This window comes from Physeter macrocephalus, unplaced genomic scaffold (assembly GCF_002837175.3).
Source record: "Physeter macrocephalus isolate SW-GA unplaced genomic scaffold, ASM283717v5 random_1, whole genome shotgun sequence".
In the NCBI taxonomy this organism is placed as follows: Eukaryota; Metazoa; Chordata; class Mammalia; order Artiodactyla; family Physeteridae; genus Physeter; species Physeter macrocephalus.
This window is the reverse complement of record NW_021145287.1, coordinates 145,567-170,192: the sequence shown is the minus strand read 5'-3', so window position 1 is coordinate 170,192 and position 24,626 is coordinate 145,567. Positions and strand designations below refer to the sequence as shown.

The 24,626-nt window shown below is 47.2% G+C and overlaps 1 protein-coding gene across 4 annotated transcripts in view; it reads right to left on the bottom strand.

The window, feature by feature from the left end:
- Nucleotides 1–8,622: 8,622 nt before the first annotated feature.
- FRMD8 (FERM domain containing 8) overlaps nucleotides 8,623–24,626 on the bottom strand; it is a 58,595-nt gene continuing 42,591 nt past the window's right edge. For 2 of the 4 annotated variants that reach the window (XR_003678003.2, XR_003677998.2), the window contains one exon: nucleotides 9,839–10,755. The gene's annotated coding sequence lies outside the window, so the exon portion shown is untranslated. Of the gene's footprint in view, nucleotides 10,756–24,626 lie in introns of all 4 variants that reach the window. The other 2 variants (XR_003677990.2, XR_003678004.2) reach the window with 2 other exon arrangements.

Here is a 24,626-nt window from a genome sequence, read left to right as displayed (position 1 = left end):
ATAAACTCACCATCTATAAAAGGTTTTGATGCCCGGGCAATTTTTTCACTTATTACATAACCGCATTTCATAGCAGCATCACTTATCTTATTTGCATTTGATGATAAATGCTGTAGAAAATTTAGTCCTTGTTTTAGTTCATTAAGTTTTTCATCACTCATCTTTTCTGTATGCCAGTCAAAATTCTTACTGTGGTTTGTTTCGTAATGGCGTCGGAAGTTGTATTCTTTTGACACAGACAAAGTTTGGTTACATGTTAAGCACAAAGGGCTATTCTTTGCTTCCACAAAGAAATACTCTTTCTTTCTTTCTTTCTTTCTCTTTTTCTTTCTTTCTCTTTTTCTTTCTTTCTCTTTTTCTTTCTTTCTTTCTTTCTTTCTTTCTTTTTCTCTTTCTCTTTCTCTCTTTCTCTCTCTCTCTCTCTCTCTCTCCCTCCCTCCCTTCCTTCATTTCTTCTTTCTTTCTTTCTTAATTAATTAATTAATTTTGGCTGCTTTGGGTCTTCGTTGCTGCGTGTGGGGTTTCTCTAGCTGCGGTCAGCGGGCGCAACTCTTCATTGCGGTGCGCAGGCTTCTCATTGAGGTGGCTTCTCCTGTTGCAGAGCACAGGCTCTAGGAGCGTGGGCTCCAGTAGTTGTGGCATGCGGCTCAGTAGTTGTGGCTCGCGGGCTCTAGAGCTCAGGCTCAGTAGTTGTGGCGCACGGGCTTAGTTGCTCCGTGGCGTGTAGGATCTTCCTGGACCAGGGATAGAAACCATGTCCCCTGCATTGGCAGGTGGATTCTCAACCACTGCGCCACCAGGGAAGCCCCCGCGAGTTTAGTTTTATTTGGGGCACAATAAGGACTGCAGCCCGGGAGACAGCGTTTCAGATAACTGAGAAACTGGTCTGAGGAGGTGAGGGGAGGAGCCAGGATATATAGGAGTTGTGCAGCAAAGGACACGTAGTCGGGATGTCAAAAGATTATTGTTAATTAAAGAAAACCAGATATCTCAAGTTAAGGAATTTAGCGCTTTTCTATGTATGGGATGATGCAAGAGTCTGGACTCACTGAAATCATTCCTTTGATATGCACCTCAGCTATCTGGGGCCAGCATCCTGTAGTTTAACACATCCTGAGTTTCCTCAGGGCTCACTGCAGGGAGTGGCTGCAGTCTGATGGCTGCTAGATGGCAGGTATCCTTTTCAGCCCTGAGTTTCCTCAGGGCTCACCACCTCAAGTTGGAGGGTTGCAATCGCTGATGAATTGATATGGCAGGAAGTATCCCGTTTATAAACGTTCCATTCCATTTATAGATATGCCATTTATCACTATCTGGAATGCCCTCCTTTCACCTGTTGAGTTTCTACCCATCCTTGGAGGCCAGTGGCTGAGAGAAAGGTGGTTGTTTCTTTGTTTCAGACGCAGACCCAAGGGCTGCCTAATCATCCTACCATGGTAGGGTCTGTGGTCGAGGGCTATTTTGTGGAGCTCCTGCTGCCCCGAGCAGCATCCCAGAGCCCTCAAGGTACAGACAGTGTCTCATCTGGAGTGCTGGCAGCTCCACCCCATGTGAGCCCAGGACATGGGGTAGTTTCTTTCTTTCTCTTTTTCTTTCTTTCTCTTTTTCTTTCTTTCTTTCTTTCTTTCTTTCTTTTTCTCTTTCTCTTTCTCTCTTTCTCTCTCTCTCTCTCTCTCTCTCCCTCCCTCCCTTCCTTCATTTCTTCTTTCTTTCTTTCTTAATTAATTAATTAATTTTGGCTGCTTTGGGTCTTCGTTGCTGCGTGTGGGGTTTCTCTAGCTGCGGTCAGCGGGCGCAACTCTTCATTGCGGTGCGCAGGCTTCTCATTGAGGTGGCTTCTCCTGTTGCAGAGCACAGGCTCTAGGAGCGTGGGCTCCAGTAGTTGTGGCATGCGGCTCAGTAGTTGTGGCTCGCGGGCTCTAGAGCTCAGGCTCAGTAGTTGTGGCGCACGGGCTTAGTTGCTCCGTGGCGTGTAGGATCTTCCTGGACCAGGGATAGAAACCATGTCCCCTGCATTGGCAGGTGGATTCTCAACCACTGCGCCACCAGGGAAGCCCCCGCGAGTTTAGTTTTATTTGGGGCACAATAAGGACTGCAGCCCGGGAGACAGCGTTTCAGATAACTGAGAAACTGGTCTGAGGAGGTGAGGGGAGGAGCCAGGATATATAGGAGTTGTGCAGCAAAGGACACGTAGTCGGGATGTCAAAAGATTATTGTTAATTAAAGAAAACCAGATATCTCAAGTTAAGGAATTTAGCGCTTTTCTATGTATGGGATGATGCAAGCAGTAGTTGTGGCATGCGGCTCAGTAGTTGTGGCTCGCGGGCTCTAGAGCTCAGGCTCAGTAGTTGTGGCGCACGGGCTTAGTTGCTCCGTGGCGTGTAGGATCTTCCTGGACCAGGGATAGAAACCATGTCCCCTGCATTGGCAGGTGGATTCTCAACCACTGCGCCACCAGGGAAGCCCCCGCGAGTTTAGTTTTATTTGGGGCACAATAAGGACTGCAGCCCGGGAGACAGCGTTTCAGATAACTGAGAAACTGGTCTGAGGAGGTGAGGGGAGGAGCCAGGATATATAGGAGTTGTGCAGCAAAGGACACGTAGTCGGGATGTCAAAAGATTATTGTTAATTAAAGAAAACCAGATATCTCAAGTTAAGGAATTTAGCGCTTTTCTATGTATGGGATGATGCAAGAGTCTGGACTCACTGAAATCATTCCTTTGATATGCACCTCAGCTATCTGGGGCCAGCATCCTGTAGTTTAACACATCCTGAGTTTCCTCAGGGCTCACTGCAGGGAGTGGCTGCAGTCTGATGGCTGCTAGATGGCAGGTATCCTTTTCAGCCCTGAGTTTCCTCAGGGCTCACCACCTCAAGTTGGAGGGTTGCAATCGCTGATGAATTGATATGGCAGGAAGTATCCCGTTTATAAACGTTCCATTCCATTTATAGATATGCCATTTATCACTATCTGGAATGCCCTCCTTTCACCTGTTGAGTTTCTACCCATCCTTGGAGGCCAGTGGCTGAGAGAAAGGTGGTTGTTTCTTTGTTTCAGACGCAGACCCAAGGGCTGCCTAATCATCCTACCATGGTAGGGTCTGTGGTCGAGGGCTATTTTGTGGAGCTCCTGCTGCCCCGAGCAGCATCCCAGAGCCCTCAAGGTACAGACAGTGTCTCATCTGGAGTGCTGGCAGCTCCACCCCATGTGAGCCCAGGACATGGGGTAGCTTGTAGGCTGTGGGGGACCTCCCGGGGCACTGCCAGGACAATAGCATCCACCACCTTAGCCTGTGGCAGTCGTGGAAGAGCCCAGCTCCTACACCTCCGGTCTGCCTGGTGGAAACAGGACCTGTGATTATATCCCCCAGCGCTGGCATCTGCCATAGGCCCATGGTAGGGGCCAGAAGTAGAGCCCTCTGTCTCCTTGGTGCCCATCCACACTATTGGGGCAGGGCCTTCCCAGATGGGAAAAAGTGAAGCACAGAGAAGACCTGAGTGCTTGGATGCCCCCAGCAGGCCTGTGTTCTCGGCATTGGCTCTCTCTTCCATCCCTACTGTGGTTAATAATTCAAGGGCATGTGGCATAATGAGAAGAACACAGGTTTGGGAGTCAGGCAGTTCTGGGTTCGATTTTGACCCTGCCATTCACTGCTGGTGTGACCTTGAGTTAATCACTTAGCCTCTCTCAACCTCAGTTGCAGCAAAATGGAGATAATCCTACATCTGACTTCAGAGGCACGTTGGGAGGATAAGATGAAGATGCACATAGATCACTTAGAACTCTGTTCCTTTGTCTCAGGGATTTATCTGAGCCTTCCTGGCCTAGAGAAGAGAGAGATCAGCCTCAGAGGGTCACCTAAAGACCCACAGCAGCTGCTGGTTTCTTCACTTATACATTCATTTCTTTGTTCATCTCATAGATACTTATAGAGCATTTACTCAGTGCCAGGCCCGGTGCTGGTGGACATTGGGGTACTAGGGTGAACTAGCTTGCCCTGGCTCTAAACTTAGGGAAAGAGGAGACTCCTGACCTGAGTCTGGAGGCGGCTTGGCCGGTTGAGTGCACTGACCCTCTGCAGACGCTTTGAGGGGAGTCTGCTGTGGGGAGATGAGGCCTAGGAGACAGGCCTTATCCCTGCCCTTCACAGACTGCTGGGGTGCTTCCAGATGCACAGGACCACCCATCTTGTCTATAGCGACCACCCACAGCAGCTCCAGATGAGAAGGGGGGAGACATCTGGCCAGTGGGGGCGCGGTCACACTTCTGGTCTCTGCCTTTTCTGGGCAAAGGGGGTAGGAGCCCAGAAGGCTTGGCTGCCCTCTCTGCCCTCTGGATGGATGAGGCCCCTGGCTGGGCCTGCCCGACATTCCCTCGGGTCCCACAGCAGGCTATGGAGGGCTTCCCCACCGCACTGCTGGGTTTCATGCCCATCACCCACATCATGAGGTGATAGGGACCTTGCTGGCCACGGGCCGCTTCATCCTGGCCCCTCGGGAAGGGATTCTGCAGCTCGCCCAAGCAGCCTGCCTTCGTGTCCCCTGCATTACGGACAAGCCCAAGGGGTCTCTGAGCTGGGGAGAGGTGCTTGGAACTGTGACACGGGGAGCACGTGACTGGATCCGTGGGACCAGGCCCTGCCCTGGAAAGGGTGGGGGTGGGGACCCACAGAGGGATCAACAATGGAGGAGAGCAGACCGGGCTGGGGTCAGTGGCTAGGTGCCTTCGGGGAGGGGTGTTCGTAGAGATCCACCAGGAGCGGCCAAGAAGGGGTGCGGAAGGCTGCTGGCACCCGTGTCCAGTTCCCTCCTGCTTCACGGGCAGGGCCACTGGCTCTTCTGCCTGGTGGGAGTATATATCCTAACCCAGCTCCAGCAGGAGGCAAATTTAAGCTCTGGAAGTGGGTGTGGTACTGGGATGGGGTGGGCCTTCCCCTCCTAGGACCTTCTCCCTGTGATCTCCTGTGGGTATGGCTAAGCCCCTGCGCTGTGCCCAGCCAGGTGGTGTTGGGCCCTACAGAGCTGGCCCAGAGATGGGCCTGGAGGACAGTGCCCCTGGGTGGAAGGGCCCCAGGGTGGGAGACCAGCCATGATGTGCCCACCAGTTTCCCAGGGCCCTTGGGCTGATGCCTGAGGCAGGGCAGGTGGGGAGCAGTTCCAGGGGACCCAGGACAAGAATGTCCTCCTTTATGGCCACTCTGGTCTCACCTCAAGTCCAGGGTGAGGTGGTGCCTTCTTCCAGCTGGGTGAAGCTATAAGGAAGGTGTCCTTTTTCTTGTCTTCCCCTCCTGGGCAGATGGGGACAAGCCACCCAAGCACTGAGGGTGAGTCTGCAGCTAAGACGGTGGTGGCCTTCAGCTCCCCACCCTTTGCCCTCACACTTTACCAGGATCTGAAGCTGAACCCCTGTGGGAGGAGAGGGTTGCAGTTGAGTACAGGCTTTGGGGTCTCACTGACCTGGATTCAAATCCCACTACGGATAGTAAAAACCCTAGTCTCTAAATGATGGCAGAAATTTCAGATTAAAAATAAAGCTGAGATACCACTTCACACCTACTAGGATGGCTATAATCTTTTTTAAAAAGGAAGATAAGTGTTGGTCAGGATGTGGAAAAATTGGAAGCCTCAAACTGTTGGTGGGAATGTAAAATGGTGCAGCCGCTGTGGAAAACAGTTTGGTGGCTCCTCAAAAAGTTAACCGTAGAATTACCACATGACCCCGCAATTTCACTCCTTCTGAAAGGGGTTGAAACTAGGGACTCAGATACTTGTATGTGAATGTCGATAGCAGCATTGTTCACACTGTTCAAGAGGCGAGAACAACCTAAATGTCAACAGATAGATGGATTAAAAAATATGGCATATTCATACAAAGTAGATTAGAGCTGGAGAGAAGGGGGAATGGGATTAACTGCTTAATGGATATGGTTTGTTTGGGGTGATGAAAGGGTTTTGGAATTAGTGGTGATGGTTGAATGTAATTAATGCCATTGAATAATACGCTTAAAAATTATTAAATATATGGGGGGGTGAAATAGGTGAAGTGAATTAAGTATAAACCTCCAATTATCAAATAAGTTATGGGGATATAATATACAGCATAAGGAATATGGTCAATAATATTGTAATAACCTTGTATGGGGACTGATGGTTACTAAACTTATCATGGTGATATTTTCGTAATGCATGCAAATGTCAAATCATTAAGTATCGATAGCACACCTGAAACTAACAAAATATTGTACATCACCTATATTTCAATTTAAAAAATTAGAGGATAAGTTTTATGTTATAGATATACGTGTGTGTATCTATTGATATAATAAAATTTTTAAAAGCATTAAAAGAAAACCCTGCATGGCCAAGCAAAATGCCTTCTGCTGAAATTCAGCCTCCACTATGAAATCTCACAAGGACTGGAAGCAGGAAAGGCTGGGGGTGAGGGGGGTTCTGGGATTCACAGGATCAAAAGGATGGAAAAGAACCAGCAGAGAATGGAAGAGGGGATCACCGAGGCCGGCACTGGCCTCCAGCTGCCCACGTGGTCTGTACCAGTCAGACACCAAGCCCCACCCCAGCACCTTCCCCTCCTCCCGGTCCCCACTGTCCCCACGCGGAGCCAGCCCTCTTCCTGCGACGGCTTCTTCCTCTTTGATCTTTGGTCCGTCTCCCACTCGGCCTGGCTGGTGACCCTTCTAAAACCAGGGTCTGAGCCCACGTCTCTCCTGCTTAAACTCTTTCAGCAGCTCCCATGGCCTCAGCTTCAGCCTTGCAAGCAGAACTGTCCTAAGCCGACTCCGACCCAGTTTTCCAGCTTCACAGTCCTGCCTTTCCCGAGCCCCGGGTTCCTTTATGTCTCACACCATAACCATGCTTGACTGCCTTCCATGTGCAAGCTAATAAACGTTATCCCTGATTTGCTTAACAACCCTGCAAGGTTGTTAGGTAGGTATCACTGACTGCATTTTAGAGATGGGGAAACTGAGCCTCACAAGGCTAGGCTGGACTCAGAGACCTATGCTGTCTTTGCCACGTGTCGGCTCCTCTCTGTAATGCACTCTGGTGCCTCAGTGCCTTTGCTTATGCATGAGCATAAGCCCCCACCGGCGGGCTGATCACGTCTGAGGACAGCAATTCCCGCAGCTTCTTTCTTGCCTTTGCGGCTGCCGCACTTCAGATAAACAGGCACCTCGGTGGACGTCGCGACTTCACCACCCAGGCCGGGACAGTCTGCTCGCGGGACCACGGCCTCCGCTGCCTCCTCTCACCACCCTCAAGAAACACCACCTCCAAAGGGTGGTTTTCTGTCACCAAAACTTGCCAAGGGGCTAAGGCACTGCAGACGATGGCAAAGCAGCCACTGCTCTCATTCAGGAGGCCCAAGCCAAGGTGTCTTCTTAAGGGGTTCTCTCAACAAGGCTGACTGGCCCCTGCCCTTTTCTGTCTCCTAGTTCCCTTCCCTCAGACTGGCATCCTGCATCTCCCTCAGGGCTTGTCCAGGTGTGGTGTCCCTTCCACCCCATGGGAGCCCAGCTCTCCTGGGAGGACCTGTACCGTCCCGTGACTTGAGTTTGGGCTGAGAAGACCTACCAGGGCCTGGTGTTCAAACTGGGCTCTGAGAGCCCTGCCTCCCGGCCAACTTGGCACGCCTCCCCTCCTGCTTCCAGCTGTTCCCTATGGGATGTGGACTGTTAAAGGGAGAGACTATCGCAGCGATGGGCAGGGGCTCCTGGGGAATCATGGGGCCTGGCTGGAGCCTGAGCAGCCCTGTTCCAAGGTGCAGACAGCATCAGCATCAGGACCAGCAAAATGGCTTGTGGTCCTCTGACCGCGGGGGAGAGGGGAATGGAGGAGGCCGGCCACAGCTAGGAGAGGGGCAGGGGACCCTCAGAGGCTGAGAGACAAGGCAGCCGCTGTCAGCTTGCCTGGGATCACAGCTGCCCCTGCTGGGTCCCCAGCTGGGGTCTCCTGGGGCCCTTCCTCCCAGTCCCAGGTACCTGCACAGTGCAGGCTCAGCACCCTCAGGGCCACCCAGGCCCCTATTGCGTTTCCTGCACCAGGGCCTGCTTGTCGGCCTCTGTCTTCCTGCTCCCCGGGGCCACTCCACGACCTGCCCAGTTCAGCCAGGCCTCCTCCTCTTAGACCTCGTCCAGCCAGCCCTTCCTGGAACAGCCGTCCTGGTCCTGGGAGGCACAGAGGAGGGCGGTAGTGAGTTGATCCCGGGAGCCCTGGGTGGACGAGGCCGGGTGCGGAGCACACCCTGACAAGGGTGGCCTCTAGGCGGGGCCCCCAGCCTTGGGGTTCACAGCCCCCAGGCTGTCCTCCCTTTCCCACATCCCCCTGCCAGATGTGGCCCAGGGCTTGGGGGGTGCTGCAGCCCCAAGATCCCTAGAGCATCCAGACCCCCGTCCATGTCTACTCATCTCGGCCAGGCCCCCTTCCAGCGGGTGAGGGCTCCTGGGAGAGAGGCCAGGGGCGCCCCCCTCGGACACCTCTCTCTCCTTAGGGACCACGATGTCCCTGACGGGGTGGGAAGGGCCCGGAGTGGGGAGCTGGAAGGAAGCAGAGACACTGCAGGGACTTGAACCCTGGCCCAGCAGTACCAGGCGTGCCACCACCAGCGCCTTTTGCTTTTTTCCTGCTCATTTTCTCACAGACTCAAAGGTGAAAAGCAAAACCTGGACGCAGCCACCAGCGCGTCCAGGAAAAAAAACACCTGCGGCGGCTCCATGCCTCCCGCCCCCCAGGCTTACTCCTCCCTCCCCCGACACCCCTTTCAAAGGCACAGCCGGGGGACACACGGCCCCTCAACCTCACGGCCACACGTCTCCTGTCGTGCTGGCTCCATGGCCCAGCCGCAGGAGCGCATGAAATCAGACAGGCAGACTGAACGCAAGTTACGGTCCTGCTGGTTCTGGGACAGTGTCCGCGGTGACAAGATGCGTATGTGTACAGACACCTCCAAGATCCTGACACTGAGAGGTCACCTCTGTGTAGCAGGGCCGGGAGGGGGTGGCGGCGGGGGAAGAAATTTTACTTTCATTTTATGCTTTTTCCATGGCTTGAATTTTTAACTCTAGGCAAATTACTTTGATAATTAAAGGCAAAAATCTTAATTTTTTTGTTAGAACAGGAAGTCTAAGAACCCGGGGAACTTGAGCGCCCTGGCCTAGCCTGAATGCCAGCGGTCCTCCAGGTCTGCCGCGCCCCGGCCACGTGGGGTCACGCAGACGCGCCCACCTGCCACACCTGCTGCCCCCCATCTCTCCGTCCCCGTCAGCCGTGGACCCCTCCTGGGAACTGCCGTTACTTGAAAACGAGGCCGGAAGGTCCCCGCGGAGGGCAGGTCCCGGTCCCCAGGGCCCCGAGCGGTTACAAAGGAGCTCACCCTGGGCCTGCCCCCAGGCCTCCCTCCCGGCCCACGGTCCGCAGTACCCACTGCTTCCGGGCCCGGCTCTGCCTCCCCTGGGCCCACGGCGGGTCCAGTGGGCGCACTACCCTCCTCCGCGGCCCCAGCTCTGTGGTTCTCGTCCAGGGGTCCTGTCCCGGCCTCTCACAGGGGCAGGGCTCCTGCACCCCTCCCGCCAGCCCTGCGGACTTCAGAAGCCCCTTCCCAGCAAGGTCCGGACGAGAGGCTGAGGCCCAGAGAGGGCTGACACCTGCTCAGGGTCACACAGAACAATCAGGCCAGGCTGAGGCATGCGAGCGGAGCCCCGTTCACACCCGCCCCCCGACCCCAACGTCTGGGGCCCATCAGGTGGGCTCAGAGCCAGGCCCCAGGGCCCAGCCTCCGTCCCCCTCAGCCCACCTCCCTCACGTCCCTGTCCCTCCTTCTAGCCCACCTCCCCTCACAGCCTCCCTCAGCTTCGTCCCCCGAACACACCACAAGGGGCGGGCACTTACTTACTGCAGCAGGAGACAGGGACGTGCGCGACCATCTAAGTCCCAAGCTGACGATGAAGCAGCAAAGCTCTGCCCTTAAAAGGCCTCGGAAGAAGCGGGGCCAGTCAAAACACACTCTGCAAGACGAGCAAAGCGTTACTTCAGCATGTGAGTGACCAGGCCCTCGCGATTTTTACCTGGGGAAACCCAGAGCGCCATCTACACAGGGAAACACGCACCGGCTAAAAGAGTAAAAACTAAATGGCTTCAAGAAACCACCACCCACTCAGAGTCAGCGAGCAAAGGTAAGTGTGTCGCTGGCTTCTCAGAGCCATCTGGAGGGCACAGGGCAGTGAGCAAGGAGGACTAAGCAACCGCCCCTTCCCGCTGGCCGGCGGGGAATGCACACCAGAAGCAGCCATGAGGCACACAAGGGGATTTGCCCCAAGACGTTTGTGACTGTGTCATCCATCATCACAGAATGCCGGAGCCAGCCGCGACGGCCTGCAAGGCGGCACTGACAGGCTCACAGCCTGGAACGCCGCAGAGGGCCTCAACCAGAACGGGTGGGTGACTTCAGCAGGGTAACCGTGCCCAAAACATAACCTGAAGCGGAAGAAGCAAAGGAACTACCCATCCCAACCGTGTAAAATAAACACACATACACAGGCAGAAAGATGGCAAAGTAGATCGTTTCAAATTTCAGTTGAAAATAACTCTCGACAGGTACTTCAGTCAAGTGCAAACAAGACGCGGCCAGGCTGGCGCTGGGGTGGGGTGCGGGTGCAGGTCCGCCCTGCCTATATCAGACAAAGTGAATTCCAAGCAGGAAGCAGTCCACACAGGAGGAATCTCAACGTTCCAATCGTGCTGCTGCAAAACATAGAACAGAACCGATAAGCCGTCTTGGGGGAAGGGGAGAGAACCAGAAGTGGTGGTGAGAATGTAATCACACTTCTCACCTACAAAAGGATACAGAGGATTTGGACTGGACCAAAAAACACGCGGAGGGACCAATCCAGAATGTGGAACGTATCAGAGAACACCCTCTCGACTGCCATGGAACATCTATGAGAATAACCACACTTCAAGCAATGAAGAAAGGGAGACATTGATTCAAAAAAGCAGTAGTTTTTTTGACATTTTAAAGCATACTCTTAAATAACTATGGTCAAATTATACGTCAGAACTGAAACCACAAAGCATATAGGAAATAAGGACAATAAGGTCTTTCCCAAATACAGCCAGGAGGCCTTCAGGTGCCCTGGGGGTCCCATCCTGAATTTCCACGGTGGTCCCGCCAGAAACGTAACATGTTCCTGTCGTAACGCGCAGGAACAGTGGAGGCCCGCTCACTCCCAGAGCCTGCGCCACCACACTGCAGCTTCACACAGATCGAGAGAGATGTCCTAGCACTGTTTTTGTCCCCATTTTACCACGGAGGAAACTGGCTTCAAGAATTTAAGGAATCTGGCCAAAGGCATGTGCTGATAAGCAGCAGAGCAGGGAACAGGGACCGGCTGCCAGAGCCGCGCTCAGAGCTGCCGCCTGGACTGTCTGCCTTTCCTGAGGTCCTGACGCCTGCCTGCCTGCCAAGGCCCCGAGTCTAAGTGGACCCTCTGGTTCATTTCTCTGTCGACAAAACAGAGCTCCAGTCCCGGAAAGGTCTGTTTCAGAAGTCACAGGAGGGCTTAATATTCCATCAATCCAACTAATCATTAGACGATGAAAGGAGAAAAACGTGACGCTCATCTCCAAAGATTCAGGAAAGACATTTTAATAAATCTATATCTATTACTGATTTAAAAAATAAAACAGAAACTTCCTCACAATCAAATAACAAATGATCCCAGCATGTCTGGCAGTGATGCCAGCTGACTTCACACACAAAGGGACAGCACTCCTCAACTGCTTCTTATTTAAGGTTTGCACACTTTTCTCTGCCTCCAAACAACTGTGGTTCACAGAAGACACTCTCCCAAACCTTAATTCACACAACATCTTGAGATTTTTTTTTGGCCACTTTTGAGTTCAGCAGTCCTATTTTTTCCTTAAATCAACTCACTTTTAAAATATAAATTTATTTTATTTCAAAGGACAATATCAGGAAAGTTGAATCATTGGGACTTCCCTGGTGGCGCAGTGGTTAAGAATCCGCCTGCCAATGCAGGGGACACGGGTTCGAGCCCTGGGCCGGGAAGATCCCATATGCCGCGGAGCAACTAAGCCCGTGTGCCACAACTACTGAGCCTACTCTCTAGAGCCCTCAGGCCACAACTACTGAGCTTGCACCTAAGAGCCCGTGCTCCGCAGCAAGAGAAGCTACCGCCACGAGAAGCCCGCGCACTGCAGTGAAGAGTAGCGCCTGCTCGCCACAACTAGAGAAAGCCCGCGCAGCAACGAAGACCCAATGTAGCCAAAAATAAATATAAAATAAATTTATTTTTAAAAAGTAAGTAGAATCACAACCTGCAGAATGGGAGAAAATATGAGCAAATCATATACCTGATAAGGGTATAGCTTCCAGAATATATAAAGAACTCTTACAACCCAATAATGAGAAGACAACCATCCAATTAAAAAGTGGGCAAAGAATCAGCATAGACACTTCTCCAAAGAAGATATACACAGGGCTAACAAGCACATAAAAAGGTGCTTGACATCATTTATCACCAGAGAAAGGCAAATCAAAATTATATGATACTACCTTCATGTTCATTAGGATGGCTACAACCAAAAAGTCAGGTAAGAACAAGTGTTGGCAAGAATGTGGAGAAATTGGAACCCTCATAAATTACTAGCGGGAATGTAAAATGGTGCAGCTACATTGAGAAACACTTTGGCAGTTCCTCAAAAATTTAAACATGGAGTTGTATGACCCAGCAATTCCACTCTTAGGTATATACCAAAGAGTTTAAAACTTCTCTTTGCACAAGAACCTGTACACAAATGTTCACAGAAGCATTACTCCTAATGGCCAAAATAGTGGAAACAACCCAAATGTTCAACCGATGAATGGATAAACAAATACGGTATATCCATACAATGGAATATTATTCAGCCAAAAAAGAAATGAAGTATTATTACATGCCACAACATGGATGAACCTTGAAAACATTATGCTAAGTGAAATAAGATGGACACAAAAGGACAAATATCATATGATTCCACTTAGATGACATATCAAGAACAGGCAAATTCAGAGATGGAAAGTGTAATAAAGGTTACCAGGGACGGTTGGGGGGCGGGGGTGGGGGGAAGATGGGAAGTTGTCAGGGGAGAGAGCTGTTTGGGATGATGAAAAAGTTCTGGAAATGGATAACGGAACATTAGTGTATGTTCACTAATGTGAACACACACCATGTTCATAACACAGTGAACATACTAAAACCCACTTAATCGTACACTTCGAAAGCATGAATTTTATGGTATTGTGAATATTTCAATTTAAAAAAGGAAAAATAAATCTATTTTATCTATTTTAAAAGGAAACTTTGTATTACCACCACAAACGGAAAACAAGGAATTTTCAAATACATGTTAAAATACACAAATATTAAAATTTTAAACGCATATCAGCAGATAGCCCCAACTCATCTTGAGGACCGCCAGCAGGACAATCACCCCCTTGGGCGATTTGATGTGGGTTGCTGGGGGCTTATGTGCACCTCCCAGGGCCCAGCCTGAGCCTCCTCCCCCATTTGCCGATGACAGATTACACTAGAGGGTCAGATGGGAACAAGACCGCAGTGTAATTAGAGCCAATGCCAATAAGACAGGAGAGAAGCATGAGAACGGAATAAATCACATAGATAATACAGTCATTAAAGATGATGTTAGGGCTTCCCTGGTGGCGCAGTGGTTAAGAATCCGCCTGCCAATGCAGGAGACACGGGTGCCCTGGTCCGGGAAGCTCCCACATGCCGCGGAGCAACTAAGCCCGTGCGCCACAACTACTGAGTCTGCGCTCTAGAGCCCGTGCTCCACAACAAGAGAAGCCACTGCAGTGAGAGGCCCGCGCACCGCAACAAAGAGTAGCCCCCGCTCGCGGCAAGTGAAGAAAGCCCGCACGCAGCAACGAAGACCCAACGCAGCCAAAAATAAATAATAATAAATTAAATTTTAAAAGAGATGATGTTAGTTACTTGGAAACCCCAAGAGAACAGTGCTCACTCCATGTCTGGAAAGCACCAAGTACAATGCTTACATTGCTTCATTAACCCTTATCCCCCCCACTTTTCTTTTCTTTCCTTTTTATTTTTTTCGGGGGGCCGCACCACTCAGCTTGCAGGATCTTAATTCTCAGACCAGGGACTGAACCCGGGGCCAGAGCAGTGAAAGCACCGAGTCCTAACCACCGGAGCGCCAGAGAACTCCTCAGCCCACTTCTTAGTAGATAATAAGATTATCCCCTCTTATAGATGGGGAAACTGAGGCAGAGAGATGGTCGCACAGAGATGAGGCAGGTCCAGCATGAAACTAGGGTCATCTGACGCGAAAGACTACACTTTGTAGCCAAGATACTATTACTGCCTCCCAACTGGTAATGAAGTACAGCATATTTATTTATAAAATACATATGTAAAAAGAGTCTTACCATATGCTACCATAATCAGAAATTTTAATAGAAAAACTTATCCAACCACAATACAGAACAGAACATTTCCAGGAACAAGCTTTGCGAATGTGCTTTAATTGTTTGAGGTCTAAAATTCCTGAGGGACATGAAAATCGTTCTATCCTGAATGAACAGGGAGACCAGTTCCTAAATGGGCAGCCAATAAAAATCCAAATACTTTTAAAAAGAATGGCAGGGGCCTGTATTACCATATTATTAAAGGCAGATATTATAAAGCTAAAATACTTAAAACACTGGGTTGGCACGAGGAAAGACAGACCAGTGGAACGGACTGAAAAGTTTAGAAACAGACTCAGTTCAAGTATTTAGCCCATAATTAACAAGCAGCATTTCAAATCAGTAGAGAAAGTAGAATTATTCAGTAAAAGTGTGGGAAAATTTGTTTACCATTTTGAAAGAACTAAATTAGATTCTTACCTCATACTGTAGACCAAAACAACTTCTAGATGGAGTAAAAAGTTAAATGTCAAAAATGAAACCACAAAAGAACCAGACATGACACCAAAGTACATAACCCTAATAATAAAATTAGACAGATTTGGCTACAAAATTTTAGACCATCGGCAAGAAACCATCAGCAAGATCCAAGATGTAAATTTAAAAGGTAAACTACAAACTCGAAAAACATTTCGTAGTATCTGCGGGTAAATGTCCTCAACATAAAAAAGAGTTCTCAGGAAGCAATGAAAATAAAAGTGAAGCACAAAGCAGATGCACAGGTCAGCTAACAAACACGAAGAGTGCACATTCAGCTTTACAGAGTCAGAATGTGCACATTAAAACGCCGAGACACTGCTTAAACTTCCAGTCAGCCAAGATAAAAACAAACAGGGCAGGTCCAGGCTGGGCTGTGCTGGCCTTTCAGGAAGGCACTTAGCAACGTGACTCAGAAGCCTTCATAGCGGCCATGCCCTCTGAGCCAGTAATGTCACTGTTAAGAAATTCCCTTAAGGAAAAAATCAGTCTCAGAAAACAGAGAAAAAGCATCCTAGTGAAGTTCAACAGTAAATCAGAAAAAATCATAATTAGAAAACAGAATTGCGTTTGGTTGAAAAACAAGCCCATACGGATCATCACTGAAGAGACGCAGGCCACCACTGACACACGGGTGAAACAGTAAAATAACTGAAGGGAAGGCTTGGTTGTCTCACCTCCAGGCACCTTCAGCTGGCCTCTAGTACAGACACCGCGAGCCCAGTACAGGAGGGGTGGGCTGACCCCGAGGAAGGGCCGGGCTGGGGAGGACGGTCAGTGAGGGGACAAACAGGCCGCCTCAGCAGCCCCTGAAGCAACTGCCGTGTGCTGGACTGGACAACGTTATGGGGATGGTGGCCTTGAGACACCAAAGAAAAGGCAAATTCTGGTCTGTGTAATCTCTCTGACAAGGCGGGAAAGCAAGCGAGACATTTTGTAAACAGTCCATCATGTGTGGACAGGAGAAGAAGGCAGTTCGGGGTCAGGTGCTTGTTACTAGAACAGGATGCCACTTAGACGTTCCATGTACACAGACCGTCCCAGAGACAGGACTCAGCCACACAGGGACAGAGGTTTAGAATGCAAACCCCCCCAGCCAAACTCCCCTCCTAGAACGTGACCTCTGAGAATATGCCCAATGCATTTTCCACACTGGGTTTGCATAAACGTATTGGCATTTTTAACAGTGCGTTTCGGAGCACTTCATCTGTAAAGTCCACTGAACTGGACGTTATCACTTCAACAGCAACAAGTAACCATTAGACACAACAAAAAAACATGGAAGCACTATGATGCGGGTGGTCATTAGAATGGGTGTCAGGGGCTCTCAGGAGGCAGGTTAGGACACCCAGACACACGTTAATAGGGATATGGTTAAAATAACTATGTGATCATGTGCGAGAGTATTATGGAGCCATGAAAACAATAGAGTAATGGCAGAAACACTAAGATCAGCCTAATTGACCACAGCTTTCCACATCCCATGAAGCCAAACTAAACACACGTGAGTAAATGGGAGGACAATCCTTATCCTTGCACAGGAAGACAACAGCATGAAGACATCATAAGGAAGGAAAAGTAAATGTGCAAGAATAGCCGGGAAAATCCAGGAAAGTGAAATAATGAGGTAGGACTATCCTTACCATATAGTAAAGCACAGAACTACAATATTTAAAACTGGAACTGGCACATGAACAGATGGATAAATGGTGAACAGGTGTACTAATCAGTAAATGGTGTAGGGACAACAGAATGATTATCCCTAAGTCACTCATTATGACAAAATTAAGTCCAGCTAGAGCTAAGATTCAAATAAAAATAAAACCTTAAAAGAACAGGGCAAAACACGAGGTTTAACAAAAAATAATCTTGAGCTGGATTAGTCTTTCTGAGCTACTCATAAGATCCAGAAGCCATGAAAAAAACATTCATAAGTAAGTATAAATACGTTTTAAAACGCTTGAACAGCATAAAATTTTAAAGCATAAAATTTAAAGGTCAATGACAAAGAGTATTTGCAGCACAAATGACAAGAGTTAACTTCTTTAATATGTAAAGAGCTCTTAAAAATCCCTAAGTACACATCCTAATAGAAATGCAAATCAAACTACAATGAAATACTATTTTCACTTTTCATATAGGCAAATAATCTAGTTCGAGAACACAAGGTGTAGGTAACGGTCAACCAGAACAGCCTCCCTAGAGTGTAAGCTGGTAGCTCCCTCACGTTTGGAAAAGTACATGGGCTGTGGTCCAGAATTCCCCTCAAAGGAAACGTTCCCCACAGACACAGTTGCCATGTACATAAAAACACGTGGAGACAGATACTCAGGATAGACATTATATACAGCAAAAACTGCTAGAAACAATCTTAACTGTTCCTCAAAAGGGGAATGGATAATTCAAACAAGCACTACCACACAGATACTGAAGGGCCAAGGCAGACCACGAATACAGATGCACAGTGAGCTCCTCGATGTTCTGTTAACTGAACCACCCAGAGTGCACACAGGGCACGTGGTATACCAGGACCTCACAGCAAAATAGGTACAAGAATTCTCTGGAAGGAAATTCCAGCAACTAACTGGCCACAATAGCTGCCTCTGTGGGAAGGGAGGCCAGGGGTTAGAGAAAGACGTCCCAGTATCTCCTACATGGTTTGAATTTTAACATGTGCAGGTTATCACCTCGAGCATTTTTTACACCTTTAAGTTAAACAAATTAAAAGAGCCTTTGCCCTTGGGGTCAGCTCAGGGCAGAGGCAGGGCCTTGATTTGACATACAGACGGCAGGTCACACAGTTGTCTCATCGACAGAAGAGTATGGGGGACAGTGCACAGATCACCCCAGAAGCTGAGGGGAGAGAGTAAGGCTGCTGGGATAGATCCTGCGCCCTGCAGCTCCCAACCTCAAGTTCCCCCTGATCCTAAGAGGTGAGTGACAGACAGAGCGGGTTCACACCTGTGCTCCTGGCACCCGGTGGCCTCTTAGAGAGCATGTACTTAACTCAGACAGCAGCCAAGCCTGCGCTGAAAGGCAGGAGAGGGAGCAGACGGCGCCCCGCCTGAACGCACTGCTTTCCCGAGGACCAGAAATGCCTACACACAGACGCCGGGAGAAGTGACTTCAGGAGACCAAACAAACAAGTAACATAATTAAATGCTACTTTTTGCAAATGTCACAACTGCTTTCCTAGAAGTTTGTTTTTCAACCTGCTTAGGGGGAGAACACTGGGAAGTGGGCTATGAGGTTTGTTAGGTCTTTTTGTTTTGTGCTAAGTAAGTCAGACGCCATCTTAAGCTAAAATCTGGTATGGACAAGCAGTTTCAACTGAATTCCCCGACACGTTAGGAGAAGGCCAGCATTATCCTACTTTGGCAGCAGAAACTCGCAACCCACCTCACAAGACTGAGCGCCCCAGACCCTGACAGCACCAGGGTGGGAGAGCTGCAGTGCGGGGCTGCGCGGAGCAGGTGTGCATGTCTGGAGCTCGTGTTTCCTGCAGGCATCACGATCTGAGGGCTTGCATAGCATGTGCACGAAGAAGTATTTATAAGAAGCTCACTGCAGCACTGTCTGCTATGGCCAGAAAACCCTAGAGATAACCTTAAAAGCCCATCAACAGGACAATGGTTAAAATGACTATACCAACATGTACAAGATTAAATATTACAGAGTCATGAAAATAATAAAGTAGTTGCAGAACAGTACATATTGTATGTTCCCGTTTTAGAGTACATAATAATAATAGGATAAACTGTTGTATGTCCATGGAGGGAAAATATCTGAAGGAATATAAATGAAGTTGCCATTACTAATTATTCTTGGGAGAAGAACTATAGAGAAACTTTTATCTTCTACATTGTTTTCCCATAGTGTTTAAAATTTAAATGCAAGGTAATTTATAAAGGGATTAATATAAATTCTGCCACAAACATACACTCCACAGTCCCATCCATTACTACAGTACATAGTATAGTAACATGAGCCATGAACTTACCCAAATCTGCAAAGTCTTGGTCCCTTCGAGAGTTGCTACAATGCAGAGACAAGTGGAGAACAAAGCCATAGTGTGGCATGGAACAGACCGTTCGGCTGGGGACGCTCATGACAGGAGTAATTTAAAAAATTATACCTCAAGAAAATCACAGATGATTATGTGCCTTGGACTCTGGCACCCCTATCAGCATCAAGCCCACAAATGTTAAGTCCACAGATGCCAAGAGTCCAGTGTACCCATCAAAGACTCAGTGGGTCACTGTGAATACATGACGGATCAAAGAAGGCAACTGGCAGAAATTTAAAAGCTTGCCATACAGAGTGTCCAAGAGGATATGGACAAACAGATACTTTCATACTCAGGTACGCCCACTCCGGAGGACGACAGGGCAGAATCGAGCAAAATGTCTGACCCAGCAATTCCACTTTTTGATACCTACTCTCATGTGTGGGCACTTACATGTGGGCACACGGGGCGCGCATTGTGATGATCACACAGCAACCGAAAGGACCGGAAAGAGTGTAAATATCCACCAGGAGCGGAATGGCTAAATAACTCGTGGAACGTCCAAGTGAAGGAATACTACACAGCAGCTTAATACAATGATGGCAGTTCTACATGTACTCATGTGACTCTCCCTACTGCTAAGTGAAAAAAGCAAGTCAATAATGATATACAGTATAAAACAGTATTTTCCCACTTATAACCTTTGTTCTTTGAATATTAGATGTGGATTAAAACGTACAGAAAAAGGTCTGGCAGGAAAAGCAGAAGGCAGGGTGAGGGCAGCGGTGCATATTGGTAGTGCCGCCCCGGTCAGTCAGGCTTTAATTCTGTATGACATGAGAGCATCCACCTACCACTTATCCAATCACACTGACCAGAGTAAGAGAAGCAATGGGAAAAATCGATTAATTGTGTTACAGTCACATAGAGACTCCAAATGAACTACACACAAGGTAAAGGATGAATCTTAAAATCATTAAATGAGAATAATTCCGTAAGCTTATATACAACATAATACCTTTTCTATAAAGTTAAAAACAACTGAAATGAAAATTATAGTTTAAAAAACACATTTAGGTAAGTTTTTTCTTTTTGCAAAGTTATATCAGAAGAAAGCAAGTAAAAGATAAACCTAGTATTGAGGACGATGATTACTTTGGCCTAGAGGGAGGCAGCGAGGGAGATGGCGGAGCTGACCAGGACCGCACAAGCAGAGGAAAAGTTACTGCCTAAAGTCCTGTTTATACACTGAACAGAAGATTCAAAAACGCTTGCCACATTATTAAAAACATCAAGGAACCAAATAAAAGAGAGCCATATTATGTCTTGAACCAAAGATTAACCCAGTTCTGTGTGCTCAAGTTCCAACAAGGAGAGGGAATATGCTTGCCTTGAGAGGAGTATCATAGCTTCCACTTACTAGATTTTATAACATAATGAATAGTAACAGTCATTAAAATTCATTGCATTTGATCAGAAACAACAAAAACTAGAGACTAAAAATTTGAGAAGCAGATTCAAGCAGATAATTACAAGAAGCTGATATTGACAGACCTGGAACAAAAGAGCAAAGGCAGTATTTACTCAGTAAAAGTCTGACAGTTCAACTTTATCAGTGTAATTAATTTAGATACACTTTATGGGCTGGATTCATAACTCCTTAAATGGAGAAAAGCATTTATTGTAATGCGGCAGTACATACATGTTTATCTACTAAAGAAAAAGTAATCAGAAGCAAACCCAAGTCTCATTTGTTGTTATTATTAGACTTGTTACAACAATTTTTTAAAAGTTTTTGTATAACAGATACTTTTCGAGCACAAATACAAAAGGAAAAAATGAGATTAAGTTTGACAACTACTGGCAAAAGCTTCATGACCTTTATAAAAATCAATATAGAAATTTTATATGGTAAATGGTCAAAGAGGAAGAATGCAGATGGTAAATCAAGTGGTAAAACAGACAGTAATTACAGAAGTACAGACTGACTACTAAACTACTTTTTTAAAGTAGCAATAAATACTTCATAACATTGGATTTAGCAACAATTTCTTGGACGTGACGCCAAAAGCACAGGTAACAAAAGTAAAAATAAATAAATTGAATTACATCAAAATCAGAAACTTCTGTGCAAAGGACACAACAGTGAAAAGGCAACCTATGGAATGGAAAAACGTATTTGTAAACCACATACCTGATAAAGGGTTAATATCCAAATTATATAAATAACTCCCATAAATCAATGGCAACAAAAAAAACCCCATTTTTTTAAATGGGCAAAGGACTTGAAAAGACATTTCTCCAAAGATATACAAATGGTCAAATCACATGAAAAGATGCTCAACACCACTAATCACTAGGGAGGTGCAAATCAAAACCACAATGAAATACCATTTCACACCCATTAGGACGGCTGCTACTAAAAAAACAAGCATTGGTGAGGATGTGGAACCTTGTCAACTGTCCCCAGGAGGGTAAAACGGTGCAGCTGCTACGGAAAATAGTATGGCAGTTCCCCCCAAAATTAGAAATAGAAATATCCTATGATGCAGCAATACTACTTCTAGGTGTCTATCCAAAAAAATTGAAAGCAGTGTCTCAAAAAGGTATCTGTACACCCATGTTCATAACAGCATTATTCACAGTAACTTAAAAGCAGAAGCAACCCAAATGTTCACGGATGAATGGATAAACAAGATGTGGTACGTACATACAATGGAATACTCTTTTAAAAAGGAAAAAAATCTTGACACATGCATGCTACAACATAGATGAACCTAGAGAACATTATGTTAAGTAAAATAAGCCAGTCACAAAAAGACAAATACTGTATGATTCCACTTAATATGAGGTACCCAGTGTCAAACTCATAGAAACAGAGAAGTAGAATGGTGGTTGCCAGGGGCTGGGGGAGAAGGGAATGAATGAGGAGTTTAATGGGTACAGAGCTTCAGTTTTGCAAGATGAGAAAGTTCTGGAGATTGGTTATAGTCACAACAATGTGAATATACTAGTATATTATATATATACTAGTAGTGAATACACTACTGAACTGTACAGTAGAATGGTTAAGATGGTGAAATTCATGTTATGCATATTTTACCACACATTTTTTTAGAAAGTAGCAATAAATAAAATAGAAAAACCTGATGTTAGCGATTATGAAGGGAAATGGATAAACTCACAAGAGACGTGTAAGGTTTCTGGAGAGTATCTGAGAGTCTGTGGCAAGAGTTAGAAAACCATGCATACTCAATGACCAGGCAATGCCACCCTAGAGAACAGAAATGTATGCATATACTTGTACCAATACATATTTTCACAAAACTTACAGAGATGCTCATAGCAGCACAATCAAAAAGAGTCAAAACACTGTTTACAACTTAAGAGACCGGCTCAACATCCTAGAGCATAAGCACAATAGGATAAAATAATGCAACTGAATGATATTTTTTGAGGTCATGGCCCCCTTCAGCAAGCTTATGCTTTCCATAGAAAAATGCACATACAGTTTCAGAGCACTCGCAGAACTCTAGAAGCCCTCCATGGAATTCCCCTGGGAGAATTTAACAATCCTGAGAAAAAGCCACTTCCAACGAGTTTGTGGACTCTGCTGATATACGGAAATGTGGCTGCAAACAAAATTAAGTGCAATACCAGAACAGTCCAGAACACGCACACGGATTACACTACATAAAAGGCCCAGAGCCAGGCGGGCAACTAGAGGACGAGGAGAGGGAACCAGAAGGAAGCAGACTGGTCTGAGGCTGGGCAATGAAGGGCAAGAAGGAATCAGCGTACGTGCTCAGTGAGGAGCGGCTGAAATAGAGACGTCCATTTCCCCCATTTCACAGGTGAGGAAAGCAGGCCCGGCGAGGCTCAGTGATGCGCTCCCAGTCATAAGAGTAGAAAGAACCACACGTGTCGGTCTGCACCTGCTTTTTGACCACCCCGCCCCCACCCAGGGCTGCCTGCTGGGCGCAGTTAGCACAGCAGCCACCTGCCCCTGAGGTCTTCGGTGAACCATCCCGTCGCGACGACAAGCCTCCCAGCTGAGGGCGCTCTGCCACTCCATCACCTGGCCGCAGGGAGGTGGGTGCTGGGAGGGAGCAAGCTTCCCCTACTACACACACAACAGACTGCACAGTCAACTCCGGCTGGATTGTGTGTTTAAATGTAAACAATGAAACCATACAACTGTCACAAAATAATACAGATTAATATGTATATACTTTTGGGGTAGGAGAGATCTAAGCATAACACAAGTACAGAAACCACAAAGAGTGACCACCTCAGAAAAACTGTTACTTTTGTATGTTTGAAACACAATAAACAAATGAAAAGGCAACCTACAAACTGGGAAAAATATTTGCATCAAACATACGAAGCATTATTAATATATAAGTGCTTTTACAAAACCAGCAACAGAAAAATGAACCATTAAGAAGTGTAAAGTCACACATGCACGCACATAGTAACACTGCAGACGGCCAATCCACACACAGATACTCAAGTGTCGCTAACAGTGCTCACGCCCACTGGTAAAGCAGCCTGGATCCACCCAGGAAGCAAAGGTTTTTAGTATGACACTACCCACTCTGAGAAAAAGGGGAGACAGCTAGGTTTACCTCAAGAGTGAGAATGCTAAAAATTTACAAAAGCCCTCCCTGGGGGGCAATTTAGCAATAGGAACCTAAAGTCTTAAGAAGTCTGACATAGGCAATTCACGTGTAGAAATGTATTTATGTATCCCAAAGAAATATCAGATGTGATAAAAGTTTGAGCTACAGGGGTCATCACACCGTTACTTCCTAAGAGAAGAAAAACTGGAAAATAACTCATATGTCATCTAAATGAGATTAAATTGATAAAGGCATACAATAGACATTATGTCACTACAAAAGATGCTTCCAGTGCCAGGAAAAGATGTTCACTATATATTAAGTGAAAAGAGTTGCACAACAGAATTTACAGTATAATTCCACTTCTGTATAAAAAGGCATATATCCTATGCATAGGGGAAAAAACCTCTAGAAGCAAGGATGCCAATAACAATTGTCAAGAGATTACTGAGGATTTTGTTTACATCATTTTTCTCATTTGTAAACCTTACCATAATAAACCCTTTTTACAACATGAAAACTCAACTAAGAGTTATTTAAAAGAAAAGAGAGGGAAGTCGGTGCAGCACTGAGGGGCCCTGGAGGGTAGAGGCCTCCAGCAGGCAGTGTCCTACGCAGAAGACAAGGTGGTAGAGGGGGCTGCCCTCACCCGGAGGAAGGTCAAGGCCACACTCCCTGGGACACACATCTTCACATCTTTCTTATTTTTGCTATCTTCCTCTTGCCATTTCCAAACTGCATCAGTGTATTTCTGTGTTAAATATGAACATTTAAAATATACCACAAATACGTGAAGCCTGTTTTGGCATTTCATTTAATGTCAGCACTGCACAATAACAAGTACTGCTCAAGGCCAGAGGTTAACATTTCCTCCAGAAACTAAAGTACAGTCAGAGAGGTTAGCCCTGGCATGCCTAAGAGGTCCTAGGAGTCCCTTCACGGCCATAAGACAAACCAAGGGCAGACAACGGGGTGAGGTGGGGGGGGGGGGGAAGGGCAGTTA